The sequence below is a fragment of the Prionailurus bengalensis genome, chromosome X, assembly GCF_016509475.1.
Source record: "Prionailurus bengalensis isolate Pbe53 chromosome X, Fcat_Pben_1.1_paternal_pri, whole genome shotgun sequence".
Lineage (NCBI taxonomy): Eukaryota > Metazoa > Chordata > Mammalia > Carnivora > Felidae > Prionailurus > Prionailurus bengalensis.
Genome location: NC_057361.1, coordinates 12905612 through 12920107, shown reverse-complemented (window position 1 = coordinate 12920107; position 14496 = coordinate 12905612).

The following is a 14496-nucleotide window of genomic DNA, read 5'->3' as shown; positions in this document are numbered from 1 at the left end:
CCTGGCTTCCCCTAAAGACTTGGACCATTAATTTATCTCTCCTCTCCTCATTTCCAATTCAGCTCCCAGCAAAAATGCAGTTTCTTCAGTGCAACTGATCTTAACCACTTGTTTGTTAAAAGTGATCTAGACTAAACTAAAACACAACAAGAGGAAAGGGACATACATTGTTTGCTAAACTGCTTGTTATGGTTGTTGCATATTAAAATAAGTTGCTTATGGGGTGCCTAGGTGGCTCAGTTGGTTGAGTGTCTGATTCTTGATTTTGGTTCCGGTGATGATCCCAGGATCATGAGATCAAGCCCTGTGTCAGGCTCTGCATTAAGCATGGAGCCTGCTTAAGATGCTCTTTCCCTCTGCCCTCTCTCTAAAATTAAAAAAAAAAAAAAAAAGATGCTTGTTAGCTGACTCTATCTGTAATTGTAGGTGTAATGTAAACATCTCTTACAAAAGGATAACTTCTACTCAGTTTTCAGAGCTTCTCCTGTGTTTGCAGTTTCTTAAAAATAATAAGCCTAAAATAATCCTTATGCCAAGGAAACATATTTTGGGGTAGCAAATTCTGCTCCCCTACAGGTGGTTACTGCAAGGTTAGTAAATAATAAGTGACATAAAATGAATCTAAAAACATTAGGTAGCTGGATATTTGATGGGAAGAGGAGGCTTGGAGCAAATTCACTGAGAGAGGGAAATGAGTCTTGTATCAGAAGAACAGGAGAAGAGTGAGGAGGAGACAGGAGGTCCGTAGCTGCCTCCATTGGTCAGGAGAAGTGAGAATGTTTCTGTGAGGACTAAGAGGTGATAATGCAGTTGGGAAGAAAGGGCTTATAACACTCATGGCTCTGTCATGGCCTTCATGGCTCCTGCTTATCTTTTTGAGACAAAAGCATATGCCTCCTTCTTTAACTTGTTCTAGGCCTCCAGAGTGTTCAGAGGGCAATTTGCTACCTTTCAGATCCCTACTTCGAGAAGTCTTTCCTCATGATACAGTCAGCTCAAGGGTTAATGGGACTATATTTTGGAGAGGAGATTTCCCAAATTTCACAGGACTGAGAACCCCTTTCTGTCTGGTTTTCAGTACCCCATTTAGGTGAAAATGGATAAAATTAAACATTTATTTCAGTTGCTGAGAAATGAGAGAAGTACTTTTCTTAGAATCAACAATAATTCAAAATGGAATAATTACATAATGTGTTTTGAAGAAGAATATGGTGCTAGGTGGGTGGTTTTGTCATTACCAGACCTTATCACTCACATAAATATGGAAGATAGCAGTGAGCAAAGGGGCAAATGCCAATTTAGAGGAAGATGTTTTTGCTTCCATAATGGGTTCTTTCTCCTTGGTGGAATTTACTACAAGCGCATCTCTCTGACTGAAAAAAACACACAAATCTATTGCTTCTTGGTCACCCATTCAGTGATGACGCAAAGTCATCCTTGAAAACTTCCAAAACAGGGGATGACCATAGACCTCCTGTCCATGGGCCTTTCCATATATACTTTCATTAAGAATCTGGAACCAGTGATTTTGAAGGTTTTAAGAACAATCACATTTTTGGCTATGTGCTTTATTATCTTTATGTGAATTATTTTTTTTGTCAATGATGTGACATTTTATTATTAGTATTTACTTCCAGTAATAGTTACAAAATTTATGGGAACTTTTCAATTTCTTCCATATAAAAGATGAAAGTGAAGAGGCTAGGAAGACATATTTTTTATTTTTCTATTTTCTTGGAATTTTATCATCCGAAGGTAATTGTACTGAACTCGAATCATTAAATATTAAATTTCTCTACTAACTATGTGCAGGATAATGTGGTGGAATTTGAGAGAATTTCATAGAAATATAGATAATATGTCCTTTGGTCTAAGCTTATCACTGTTAGATCAGAAATCCATAAAACAAGATACTAAAATACCAACTTTCCTCTTGAAAAAATATATTTCACTCATTTAATCTTAACAGTAACTTTATGAGGTAGGGTTATTATCATCCCATTTTATAAATGAGAGGCCTCAAGAGGTTAAAGTCGATAGTGGCAGAGCTGGGATTTGTTGGGGAGGAAGAATTTCCTCTGCCCTTCAAGATCCTTCTAGCTGAACTTAGAATCAAATTAATATGCAACAGATTAACAGGAAAAAAAATGAAATTTAATAGCATAAGTGCAGGAATCCATATAGACATGAAAATTCCAAAGACAGTCAAGCAACATGAGGCTTATATGAGCTCAGGAGAGGGGTAGAGACCTGAGGATACAAAGGAAAGACCATTAGTGGGAAGGTGAAAGGAGATATTTGGAAAACCGAGGTGCCCTATTTTACAGATAAGTTTCTTAGGTAAAGAGGAATCTCTGTTAATAGCTCTCTTCTGGTACCTGCAGGCAGTTGTGAGGGAGATAAAGACCTTTCCCCGAATCTGCTGGGTTTGGATTGCTTTTAACTCAAAATAATGCTCAGGCCAAAGTGGCTCGTCTTGGGGTGAGTTGGCCTTGGTTCCTACAGATTCAAATCCAGGCAGTGTTCTCTACTGTCTAAACTTTTTACCACTCTGCAACACTCTCTCACTAAAAGAGGCAAAATCCAAAACAACAATGACAACAACAAAGAAGATAGTAACAGATTTAATCAGTGTTTTGTTCTGGGGTGGGTTAGGAATCAGTACACTTTCAAGTGAATTTCATGTTCTATAGAATGTTAATGTAAGGGGAAACCAAAAACATCATCTAGTATAGTTCTACCACTGCTGGGTGAGTAGTTCAACTTGACAGCAAATTTGGAGCATTGCTTCCACAAGTAAATGGACATTTCTAGTGGTAGACTAAGACTGCTTGCATTTCCTGAGAGCAACTTGAAAATTCACAGAGTTATTTTCATACGGGGCAGGGGAAGAAGCAACCCTGCTAAACAAATTTAAAAGGTGAATAAAAGTTTTTCAACCTCAGCACTACTGACATTCTGACTCAATCATTGCTGTGGGGAGGGTCCTGTGCATTGTAGGATATTAGCAGCATCCCTGGTCTCTACCCACTAGATGTCAGTAGCACCTCCATTCCTTGTGACAACCAAAAATGTCTCCAGACTTTGCCAAGTGTCCCCTGGGGGGCAAAATTGGCTGTTGAGAACCACTGGGCTAATAAGAGACAAAAATAAAATTGCCTCATGATTATATGCTTGTTGCTCCTCCCATTAAAATCCCTGTAAAAGCCCTCATCTTTGCCTCCTGGGCTCCTGTTAAGACTCTCAGCTTCTCTCTTATAAGATTCTTTTCATCTCTTCTCTGTTCTTCCTTTTCCCAGGCCCCCTACCACCTCCTCTTAGGGGATATCCAGAAACTCTGATTTTCTCTTTTTTTCTTTTTTTAATGTTTATTTCTGAGAGGGAGAGAAACAGAGTGCAAGTGGGGGAAGGGCAGAGAGAGAGGGAGACACAGAATCCAAAGCAGGCTCCAGGCTCCAAGCTGTCAGCACAGAGTCCGAAGTGGGGCTTGAACCCACGAACTGCGAGATCATGACCCGAGCCGAAGTCTGACGCTTAACCGACTAAGCCACCCAGGTGCCCCGACTCTGATTTTCTCTTAATTTATTGTGCAGAGCAGTTCAGCTGTTTTTTAGAAGTCCAGGAAGTTGGGGCACTGTGTGTATAGGGGGATGGGGAGGTATGTAGGGATGTGTGGTTGTGGGGTGGATATGTAATCTTCAATTCAAAATACCTCAAGTTGTCTCCCCAAAGAGCTGTATGTATTAGAAAGCAATCATGCCAGTCCTCCAGTAGAAGCCCCTGTGATTGTTAGAAGTTTTAAATAGGAAATCTTCCCCTACCACCTTTTCTTTGCCCCTACCCATGGGGATTATGGAAAATGAGAGGGTAAATTACAGAGCCAGGGGCCCAATGCTCTGATTTTAGAGGAGTTGTCTATAAATGCTATACATAATCAATTAAAACTTTAACCTCTTATTGATAAAATTTGTATATCAACCCGACATGAAGGGATGCAAACTTTCTAAAGTACAAGTAAATAGATTATAATTAGTCAAATAAAATCATATTAAATATACTCTTATGTACTGATGTACAGAATACAGTTTTATGATCCCACCTTATTTTGATTTCTGCCAATAAGAAGAAAAAAATTGGGGGGCACCTGGGTGGCTCAATCAGTTGAGCATGCAACTTCAGCTCAGGTTATGATTTCACAATTCATGGGTTTGAGCCCCACGTCAGGCTCTGTGCTGACAGCTCAGAGGCTGGAGCCTGCTTCAGATTCTGTCTCCTACTCTCTCTGATCCTCTCCTGCTTGCTCTCTCTCTGTATCCCTCTGTCTCTCTCTCAAAAATAAACAAACATTTTATAAAAAAGAAAAAAAAAGGAAAGAAAAAAAATTTACAAGTATGTGGAATTAAAATTGACAGGCATTTTTGAGGAAGGTCTTTTTTTTCTTAAGAACTTTTTGAGAAATTATTGAGAGATGTTGGTTTTAGGTACCCTTTTTGTTGCATTAGAAATTTCTTTGTCAGTGGCATAAACATTGTAGAAAAAACAGCTTTGGTCATGCTGTAGTCTAAAAACCAGGAAAACATTCTGTTTCTTAAGCTTCCATGTAAATAATAGTAATTTTATCTACTAATAGATAATTCATCAGACTTGCCTTAAAATGTACAAACTGTCCTGTATTTTTCATGGACTTTTGCATCCTCTGATTCTTATTTTTGTCCTTTGAGGTAAAAAAAATACCTCAAAGAAATGGCTGTCAAAGTCCAGGCTAGTACACTATGCTGATCTTTACTTTGACTATCTTTAGTAAAAAGTCTTTCTGATTTTAATTGCACCACCTGTTCCTTTTCTTTTAACAGTGGATTTCAACCATCATAAGAATGCTATTTGTTTGTTTACTGCCTACCCATTTTAAAGGATTTTTGCAATGTCTGAACTGCATGTTTAGCCATAAGGGAAAAACACACTGGTATTTGTCTCTGTAAAAATGTATGTATAAATGTGTGTGTACATTGTTATTTTGTAATGCTAGCTTTGTTTTGACTTCACCAGTCTGAGATACAAACAATAACAGTTCAGAGTCTTTACCCAAAGTATAACATTTGGGTTCATACCTCCCAGGAAGTCTACTGTCCCCATACCCCCACTCTCAAACTTTTCAAAGACAAAATTAAAAATTTCTGTTTATCAAAAGAATGCCCTAATTAAAATTTTTAAAGACAAAATTAAATTGGTTAGATAATTGCTACACATACAATGCATAAAGGATTAGTATCCTGTATATATGAAGAACTTCTGCATATCAGTAAGAAAAAGACAAGTAACTCAGTGGAAAAATTTTTAGCTAACGCAAATGGGTATTTTACAGAAAAAGAAACATGTATCGTCAATAACCAAAGAGATGTTCAACTTCATAACAATTGGACTGATGAAAATCAAGGCTAGTGTTCATTATTTTGAACTTTATATATCACAGATATGTATGATAAATTGACTTAACACACATTTATAACAAAGGAAGAATAAACATAATATTCAAAATTATGTTTATTTAGAGAGGAGGCAGAATTACGGAATTGGGGAGGAATGCATATTCATATTGGTTGCATATTGGATGTAAGTTATTTGTAATGTTCTAGGTTTTTGGCTTTTTGATGGGTTCATTGTGCTTATTATATTATTTTAAAAAATAGATTATAGCCAGTTAGCTAGCTAGCAAGCTAGCAAGCTATACTTGGGCTATAGATGTTGATGGATTATAAGTCAAGGAGAATGATTCCAATTCTGAGCAACTGAGGTTCTTTAAAAAGTGAGTTGGGTTGGGTAGTAAACCTTTGTTAAAGACATTTCAAAAACTTGAAGTGGTAGAGGGCTTGCAGCTACGGGAACTAATATTAGGGTGGGGAAGGTTATGCTACAATAACAAACCTCTAATTTTCAAATCCCAGTGATCTGCTATAAGAAAGGTTTATTCCTCATATCCACAATTTGCTCATTGTAGAGATCCAGGGACCCAAGTTGATGGAGGCTATACTATCTAAAATACTCTGACTCCTTGATTGTCACAGAAGGGGGAGAAAATGCTGGAAAGTCTCAAACATGTAATTAAATCCTATAGTTTGAAAGTGACCCATGTAATTTATGCTCCCAGATTATGATTACAACAAATGTTAGGACCTTGACCAACTGCCCAGAAGGAAAGAAGAAATATATTTATGTAAGCACTAGAAGTCTTTAGCAGAGCTGATTTCAATAGAGACAGAATGGCAATGATTTCATGTCTAGATGACAAAGTATGACAGACTGAGGTAGGAGTTTTAAAGTTTTGATGCCCATGCAACACATCTCCAGGGATTCCCAGGAATACTTGGGCTAGGCATTGAAATGAGGAAGATGCAGATTTTATACCGACCGCTAGAAACAGGGATCAGAAAATTGAGGATTATTATTAACATGAACACATTTGAATCGGAGGCAAGTAAAACTCAGGGAAACACCTGTTACATACAGAATGTTTCAATTCATATGGATGCAAGTGTTTCCTTTGGCTCCCATTTCTCTCATCGTGCCCCAGGAACAATGTTAGATTGGGGCTGCCTTCGAAGTCACCAGAGTATGTGTACAATCCTTCAAACTTTTAGGGGGCTAATTGAAGGGATGCTGAGAATTCAGTGTAAAATCAGGACTCCTTTATCTTGCTCATTTTCTTTTCTTCAAGAATCCTCTGACATTTTTGCAATTGTGATACTACAAATATTCTTAGCGTTGGACATGTTATAAAGTGTATTCTGGCACTAGGCTCCCACCATCAAAATCTGCTGTGGAAAATATTTGTTTGGCTTCTCCCTGGGTGTACTGCTGTAGAAGTCTCATTCATCACCTCTCTCCCTGCCTCTTTGGCAACTGGCTCCTGGGCAGAGTATAAGCTATGCTTATATGTGAGCCAACTCAGAACATAGACAATAAAATGGATTCCTCAGTATTGATGACCTCATGTGAGTTCTGCACCCTAACACCCTGGAATCATCCCAATGCAGGCCAGCCTTTTTTTCTCTCTCTGTTCCTACAGACTCTGGGATTCTTTTTTATTGCTGCCAAAGCATATTCTACATTGAGAAGTCTGCAGGGTGGGATGCCATCTCCCAGATCTCTTCCAGGAAAACACAATAATGTAATTGCCACTTAAAGACTATACAGAAAATCACTTCAGGAAAAGAGACCAGGGATAAAGAAAAGAAGTATTGGGAAGTTTCTAGAATTGATGTTACATTTGTCAGTTTTCATTAGGAGAAACAGAACTACTAGGAAATTTGGTATATATAAAATCTCCTTGTGTGTGTATACCCACACACAGATACAGACAGACAGACAGACACACACACACACACACACACATCCTCCTATATATATTTAAGGGCTTTATTACAGAGATGTGATTTGACACAACTGTGGAAGCTGGTTAAGCAGTCTTTGTAAGGCTACTGTTATTACATCTGATGCTAAAATCTGAAGTCTGCAGGGCAAGCATTCGGGAAGGGAGAATGGATGTAAGTTTGGGCTGAAACCCCACCGGACAGAAACCCATGTCAGTTCTCATTGCCCCTGACCTCGTTGTTAGTGTGGGTATACTGCAGAAGCCAGGGTGTTTCATCATGCAGCTAAACACACACCTGGATCATAAGTTAGAGAAGCAGAAAGAAGACCCTAGGGGAAGGTGAGCAGCTGTAGCCAATCAGCTGGCCAGAGACAACCTGTGTGAGCTACAAAATGGCTACTGCTTCTCTTCTGCTCTCGAATTCATGAGTTTCTCCCATGGCCCACCTTAAGGAACATACAGGGAAGGAAAATGTAGAAATGTAGTTCAGCCTAGCCAGGTTGATATATTACAGTGCCACCACAAATGAATCCCCTGATATGAAATCTCTGGTTTTATTGATTGAAGATACCAGAAGCAACCCTGCCCTCAGGTTCTCTTTCATTCTCCCTGGAAGACCTCAGAAAACATCTTTGAGCTTCTGGACCACCTATACTTTTTTGTTTACAGGACTGTACTTTCAAGCATGAAAGATTAGTTAGAACTACACAATAGGGTCTTCCTATACTTAGAACTGGTGACTTTCTTGTATTTGACCTCCTGCCACACATAAACAAGACAATGTTAACTTCATAATAGTTTAACATCTGTTGTGCTTAGTTATGTGCCAGGCACTGTGCTGGGTGCTTCAGGAAACAATGATGAACCAGGCCCTTGAGGAACACACTGTGTAGTGGCAGAAATAGACGCATAAATAGAAAGTCATGCAGTATGGTCAATGCCAAGGTAAAGGAATGCAGGGTGTGCTGTGGGAGTAAGGGGAAAGGGCAATCTTGGGTTTGAGATGTGGATCTTAAAGAATGAGTTTCTTTGCCAGGCAAAGAAAAGTGCAATGTGCACAGCAGGCCAAGAGACATCATAAGCAAAGGCCCTGAGGGTTGAATCAATAGATACTTGATGGAAATTCTTAGAAATTAAAGTATCATGAGCATAGAGTGGATAATAGGGAGTGGCAGAAAATAAGCCAACTCATGGTTACTGCATTTGCTATTCTAAGGAGCTTGAACATCATCGTTTGGAGACACTGAAGTGTTGTACCTGTATGTTAAACAGAAAATCCTAATATAATAGTGTAAACAGGAAAACAATTGTGAGAAGTTGGAAGAGAGTCTATAAAGTTTCCTCCAGACTGAGAAAACACTTTCAGACCAGAAAACAAAGGAAGCCGCTCCATACCAATTACACAGAGTTGTATTCAGGGTAACTTACTAACGAGGGATTGAGCAAACTATGCAGGCAGCACACAGCTATTTTCTGCCCCCATTTCCCACCCAATATGGACCTTAATCCCCAGCTTTTATGGAGTGAGGGGCATGGTAGTGAGGTCACAGAGTAGTTCTCTGCAGTGGCACCATCTGTGCGCCAGAGGCTCTCTACTAGTCATCTGAAGTGGGGCCTTCTGTGCACCACTTTAGGGAAGATCAGAACAAACCTTCCCACATTCTGGTCAGGGCATACATTAATCTCCATGGGGCCTGGAACATGTAACCCCAAGGAAGGTCATTTCACATCCATGAATAAGAGAGAGACAACATTGTCAGCACTCCTTCAGGAGCTCATTGGTTTTCTGCAACAAAAAATTTGAAGGTGGGAAACCTGGGTATGGTATGGCCGCAGAACCATGTTAACCTTGATTTGGGCTTTTTCTGTTTCCTTGCTCTGAAAACCTTAGTGTCATCCCCACTGTCCTAGGATGGCTGTTGCTACACCTCCAAGATTCATGTCCATATTCATATTTATATCCTCATGGCTTCTGGCTCTACCTCATTGGCCAGAACTTTGTTGTATGGCCTCACCTAGCTGCTGGGGCACTTGCACATGGGATCTCTCTGGACCCCTAATACTTACTTACACTCTCTTTCTCTTGCTGCACCATATCCTTTACCTTGAAGTAAAAACCTTATGTGACTTCTTTGTGGAGTTTGATGAATCTTTTCAAGTATATGAAGTTCTTACCATGGCCAGAAAGCCTCCACGATCTTGCTGCCTGGTACCTCTCTGACTCCATTTCCTTTCTCATTCTGCTCTAGTCCCCTTGGCACTCTGTGCTGGATCATACCCAGAAGGCTCCACACTTATGTCTTGGTATTTTGTTTCTTTTGTCTAGAACTCTCTTAGGTATCTATAGGGCTCCATCCTATCCTCCTGAAAAGTCATAAAGACCTTTCCAGACTATACCTTCCTTTCTAAAATGTAATCATGCCCCTGTTACTTTTGATTCCTTTGACTACCCTCCACCCCACCCCAGCTCCCCACACTAGAATGTAAAATGCACAAGAGAAGAGATTTTGTTTTTACACCTGGAATGGTGTCTGACACAAAATAGATGCTTAATAAGTGATTGCGAAGGAATAACCAAATAAAGAGGGAGGTGGAGGTCCAGCTGGGAATGGAGGGGCACACAGCCCATTTGTTACCTGGGAAAGATTTCAAAAGAAAAGCAGGAATTAGGAGCTACTGGAGTTGGGTACAAAGGAAATGTAGCATGAGCCAGGAAGGGGAGGAGGTAGTTCAAAAGCATGAGTATTGAATGTCCTCCAGGAGAAAGCTTAGATCAGTAAACAAAATTTTATGTTGATGTTGAATATAAGCTGAGAGGTTGAATAGACTCCTGATTGGGGTTTTCTAGGGTTTACCAAACATCTCAGTGTATTTTTTTTTTTTTTAGTTTATTTATTTTGAGAAAGAGCATGAACCGAGGTGGGGAAGAAAGAGAGGGAGAGAGAATCCCAAGCAGGCTCCACCCTTCCAGAGCAGAGCCCAATATGGGGCTTGAACTTACAAACTATGAGGTCATGACCTGAACTAAAACCAGAGTCAGCCACTTAATCAACTGAGCCACCCAGGTGCCCCTCAGTGTATTTCTAATTAACATGAAATGTTGCTAATGATGTGTGTATGTGTTCCATTGACTTTTTTGGAACATTAGATAAGAATTTGGTCTTTCCTTTAACATAACCCCTATCCATGTAGCTTGAAAATTGATTCTGTAATTTGTAATGAAGCTTGTGTTGAAAATATAGACAGAGAAACTTAGATCAACGCAGATCACTGTGTTTCTTGTTATTCACAAAGGGACAACTTCATATCTTCTACTAGGAGGGGTGTGTGTGTGTGTGTGTGTGTGTGTGTGTGTGTTTAAGCTCGTGGTGAGAAAAAACAGAGAGGAGGAATATATTGAAAATGAAGAGAATAAAATATAGAAAAGCATAAAAATAAGTATATTCTTGCAGATAAAAGTTAACACCTTTATAGAAGGGAGATTTTTTTTTTCCACTTTAAAATATCAGATTCATTTTGACAAGACAAAATCGATGCATGACTATAAAATAGTTTATCTCCAGTTTTCCAGAACTCTTAAGGTGACCTGATAAAGTCAGATAGGAAATCAAAGAGGTTGAAATAATTTCCACCAAATATTAGGCATCTCTTGGGATGTTTTGTTCTGTTTTGCTTGGGAATAAATAGTGTTTTGTTTTGTTGCTTTCTTTCTTTTTTTTTTTTTTGCTTCTTGTTAATTTACACTTATTTGTCTTTAAATTGATGATATATGCACATGATAGAACATTCAAAATGTACAGAATAGAATAAAAAAAGTAGACTCCTTACCACAGTCCTCCCACTCTCCACCTACACCCAGTTCCCCTCCCTGGAGACAACCTTGATTACCCAGTATGCATGCTTTACTGAACCTTGCTTTTTTCACTTAATTATTTATTTTGGAGATAATTCCATATCAGAACATATAGACTTAGGTCTTCCTTTTAAGAACTGCATAGTGTGTGTGTGGGGGGGGGAAGAATTGCATAGTGGGATTATGAATTTTAATAGGAAAGGTACTTCTTTCTTCACCTAAGGAAGAGATTAATGCTTAGCTTAATGAAGATACAATCATTGATATGAGGAATTAAGATCTCACAGGGAGAGTTTTTTAACTGAGTGAACTTCTTGGGGGCCTTCCAAACTCTTCTAGAAATAGCCAGATAAAATACAGGACATCCACCTGGTTAAATTTGAATTTCACATAAACATATAAGAATGTGTCATGCAGGGGTGCCTGGGTGGCTCAGTTGGTTAAGCATCCAACTCTTGACACTGGCTCAGGTCATGATCTCACAGTCATGAGATCAAGTCTCTTGTCGGACTCTGTGCTGAGCATAGAGCCTGCTTAGCGTTCTTTCTCCCTCTGTCTCTGACCCTCCCTTGCATGCTCTCTCTCAAAATAAATACACTTAAAAAAAAGAATGTGTCATGCAATATTTGGGAAATACATAAAAATATTTGCATGAAATTCAGTTGGAAATATTTTTACTCAGCAATGGTTCATTGTTTATCTGAAATTTAAACATAACTTGGGGCACCTGGGTGGCTCAGTCAGTTGAGCGTCCGACTTTGGCTCAGGTCATGATCTCGCCGTCTGTGAGTTCCAGCCCTGCATCAGGCTCTGTGCTGACAGCTCAGAGCCTGGAGCCTGCTTCAGATTGTAATTAAGCCAAGTTAAATGTCTTATTGGAAAATTAAATATCGACCTTGTAGAATTCATATTTTGTTTTCTTATAAAGCCCTTTGGGGAACTAAAAGTCAATACAGTGTGATTCAGAATGAACCACATATAGTTTGTTTTCCTCAGACTCAAATAGATGCACAATCTTCTCTAATGTCACCAGCTCTGACTTCTTACTTTATTGTTGCTCATGGGTATTCTCCCAAGACATCCCCCACACTAATGTGCTGTTCCTTCTCATCTAAATCTAATAACACCCTAGTGATTCCATCCAACTTGGAAGTAGCGACTATTCTGCAGTTGAGAAATGTCTTCTGGAAAGAATTTGGAGCTCAGGTATATACTTGTTCTTGGCTTCTATGTCTACTGATGGGAATTTATTTCTCTTCATATTAATAAAAATAATATCCCAAGGATCATGGAAAGTATTATCTAACTTTGAAAGGCACCACATTTTGAAGAAAAGTAGTCTTTCAAAATTTTTATTTACTGTTTTAAACAAAAATGGTGTGCACTACTTGGCCACTGCGAGTCCCCAGAGATTGGAGTGTTATTCTATCCATATCAGTGTTTCCTTGTAGCATTAAAATGCAAGGAGTTAATGATTGCGTGCTTAAGTATTGGAGGGAAATGTAATGGTGTCAGCTTCCCTTGAAATGAAACGAATCAAAAAAGGAAATAGGATAGATTGATGGGTGGATGATATGTACTGAAGCAAATAGAGTATAATATTAATGGTAAACTCTAGATGGTAGGTATTCACTGTAATATCCTTTCAACATTTTGTATGTTTGAAATTTTTTATAATTAAATGTTGAGGAACAAAATTCAAGCAGTGTGTTCTAAAGGACTAGAGAGACTGGTATACTTAAAGGTGTGTTTATGCTGTAGGTAAGGAAAAATATATTTTCCTCTACCCTTCTAGATTCTTGGCCAAGGCTCCCTATAATAAAAGATATCAACAGGAGAAAACCAGAAATTTAATAACATGTATAACTCCTGTATACATGGGAGATATCCAGGAAAACAGAGTAACTCCCTGTAATGTCCCACGTCTTCGTTAAGTATCATCTTCAGTTAAAAACAAGGGTAGGGGGGCAATTATAGGAGATAATCAGGCAAAGCACAGGAAGCTAGGGTAAGAGTGTTATGCAGATTAAGTCTGTGTCTTCTCAATTGATAAGAATTTCTGGAACTTTAGAGTCATCTTTTTCTTCTTGGTACAGAGAGGGAGACCCCCTTACAAATGGAGATTTCCTTCATAAAAGTAAATGTCTCTTACAAAAGGATAACTTCTACTCAGTTTTCAGAGCTTCTCCTGTCTCTACTGTTTCTTAAAAATAATTAACCTAAAATAATCCTAATGCCAAAGAGACATGTTTTGGGGTGGCAAATTCAGCTCCCCTTCAATATAGAGTCATCTTGGGCCAGCTACTTCACCTCTCTGTGCCTTGGTTTCTTAATCTGTAAAAGCCTACTGCATAAGGTCATGGATTCTGTGAGACAATCTGCATAAAACACCATAGTGCCAAGTTCATGATGTTCAGCTAATGTTAGCTGCTGTGAAGATGATGAAGATGGAAAGGTTGGTCTATGAGATGCATCATGGCCCAAAAGGAAGATGTGATGAAAATATATTAATGGAGAGAGGTTCAGTGTAAGCAATAAATGGGGGGAAAAAGGAAAGGAAAATAAAGAATGAGAGGTCAGAACACAGAAGGAAGGTGTGCATGAAGTCATGGAGGAGGCTGGCCTGGTTGTGTTTTGGAGAATAGGATTAGATTTTAATTCATTTGGAACTAAAATACTTCTGTCATATTCCTTGTAATGGTAGACTCAAATGCTCAAGCTGGATAAGAAAAAAAAAAGCCCCGAATGTAACTGGAAGCTGCCCTGGTTTTTGAAGACAAGATGTAGAATTTGAATGAATTCTTTTGTGGCTGGTCCTAGGATAAAAAGAAAGAAAATCGGGGCGCCTGGGTGGCTCAGTCGGTTGAGCGTCCGACTTCAGCTCAGGTCACGATCTTGTGGTCCGTGAGTTCAAGCCCCGCGTCAGGCTCTGGGCTGATGGCCCAGAGCCTGGAGCCTGCTTCCGATTCTGTGTCTCCCTCTCTCTCTGCCCCTCCCCCGTTCATGCTCTGTCTCTGTCTCAAAAATAAATAAATGTTTAAAAAAAAAATTAAAAAAAAAAAAGAAAAGAAAGAAAATAAAAATTAAACATAAGAATAAACATGCTGGGTGGAAATCAATTTCATGATTTAAAACTAGTTTGAATACCCAGGTTTTTCCACCATTTTAAAAGTTCCCCTTAAAAAATCATTGGTTTCATTCTTCTGCACCTTGTTCACCAGTACCCTTCTCTCCCCTCCCACCCCACCCCCTACTTCTATTTCTTAGTTACAAG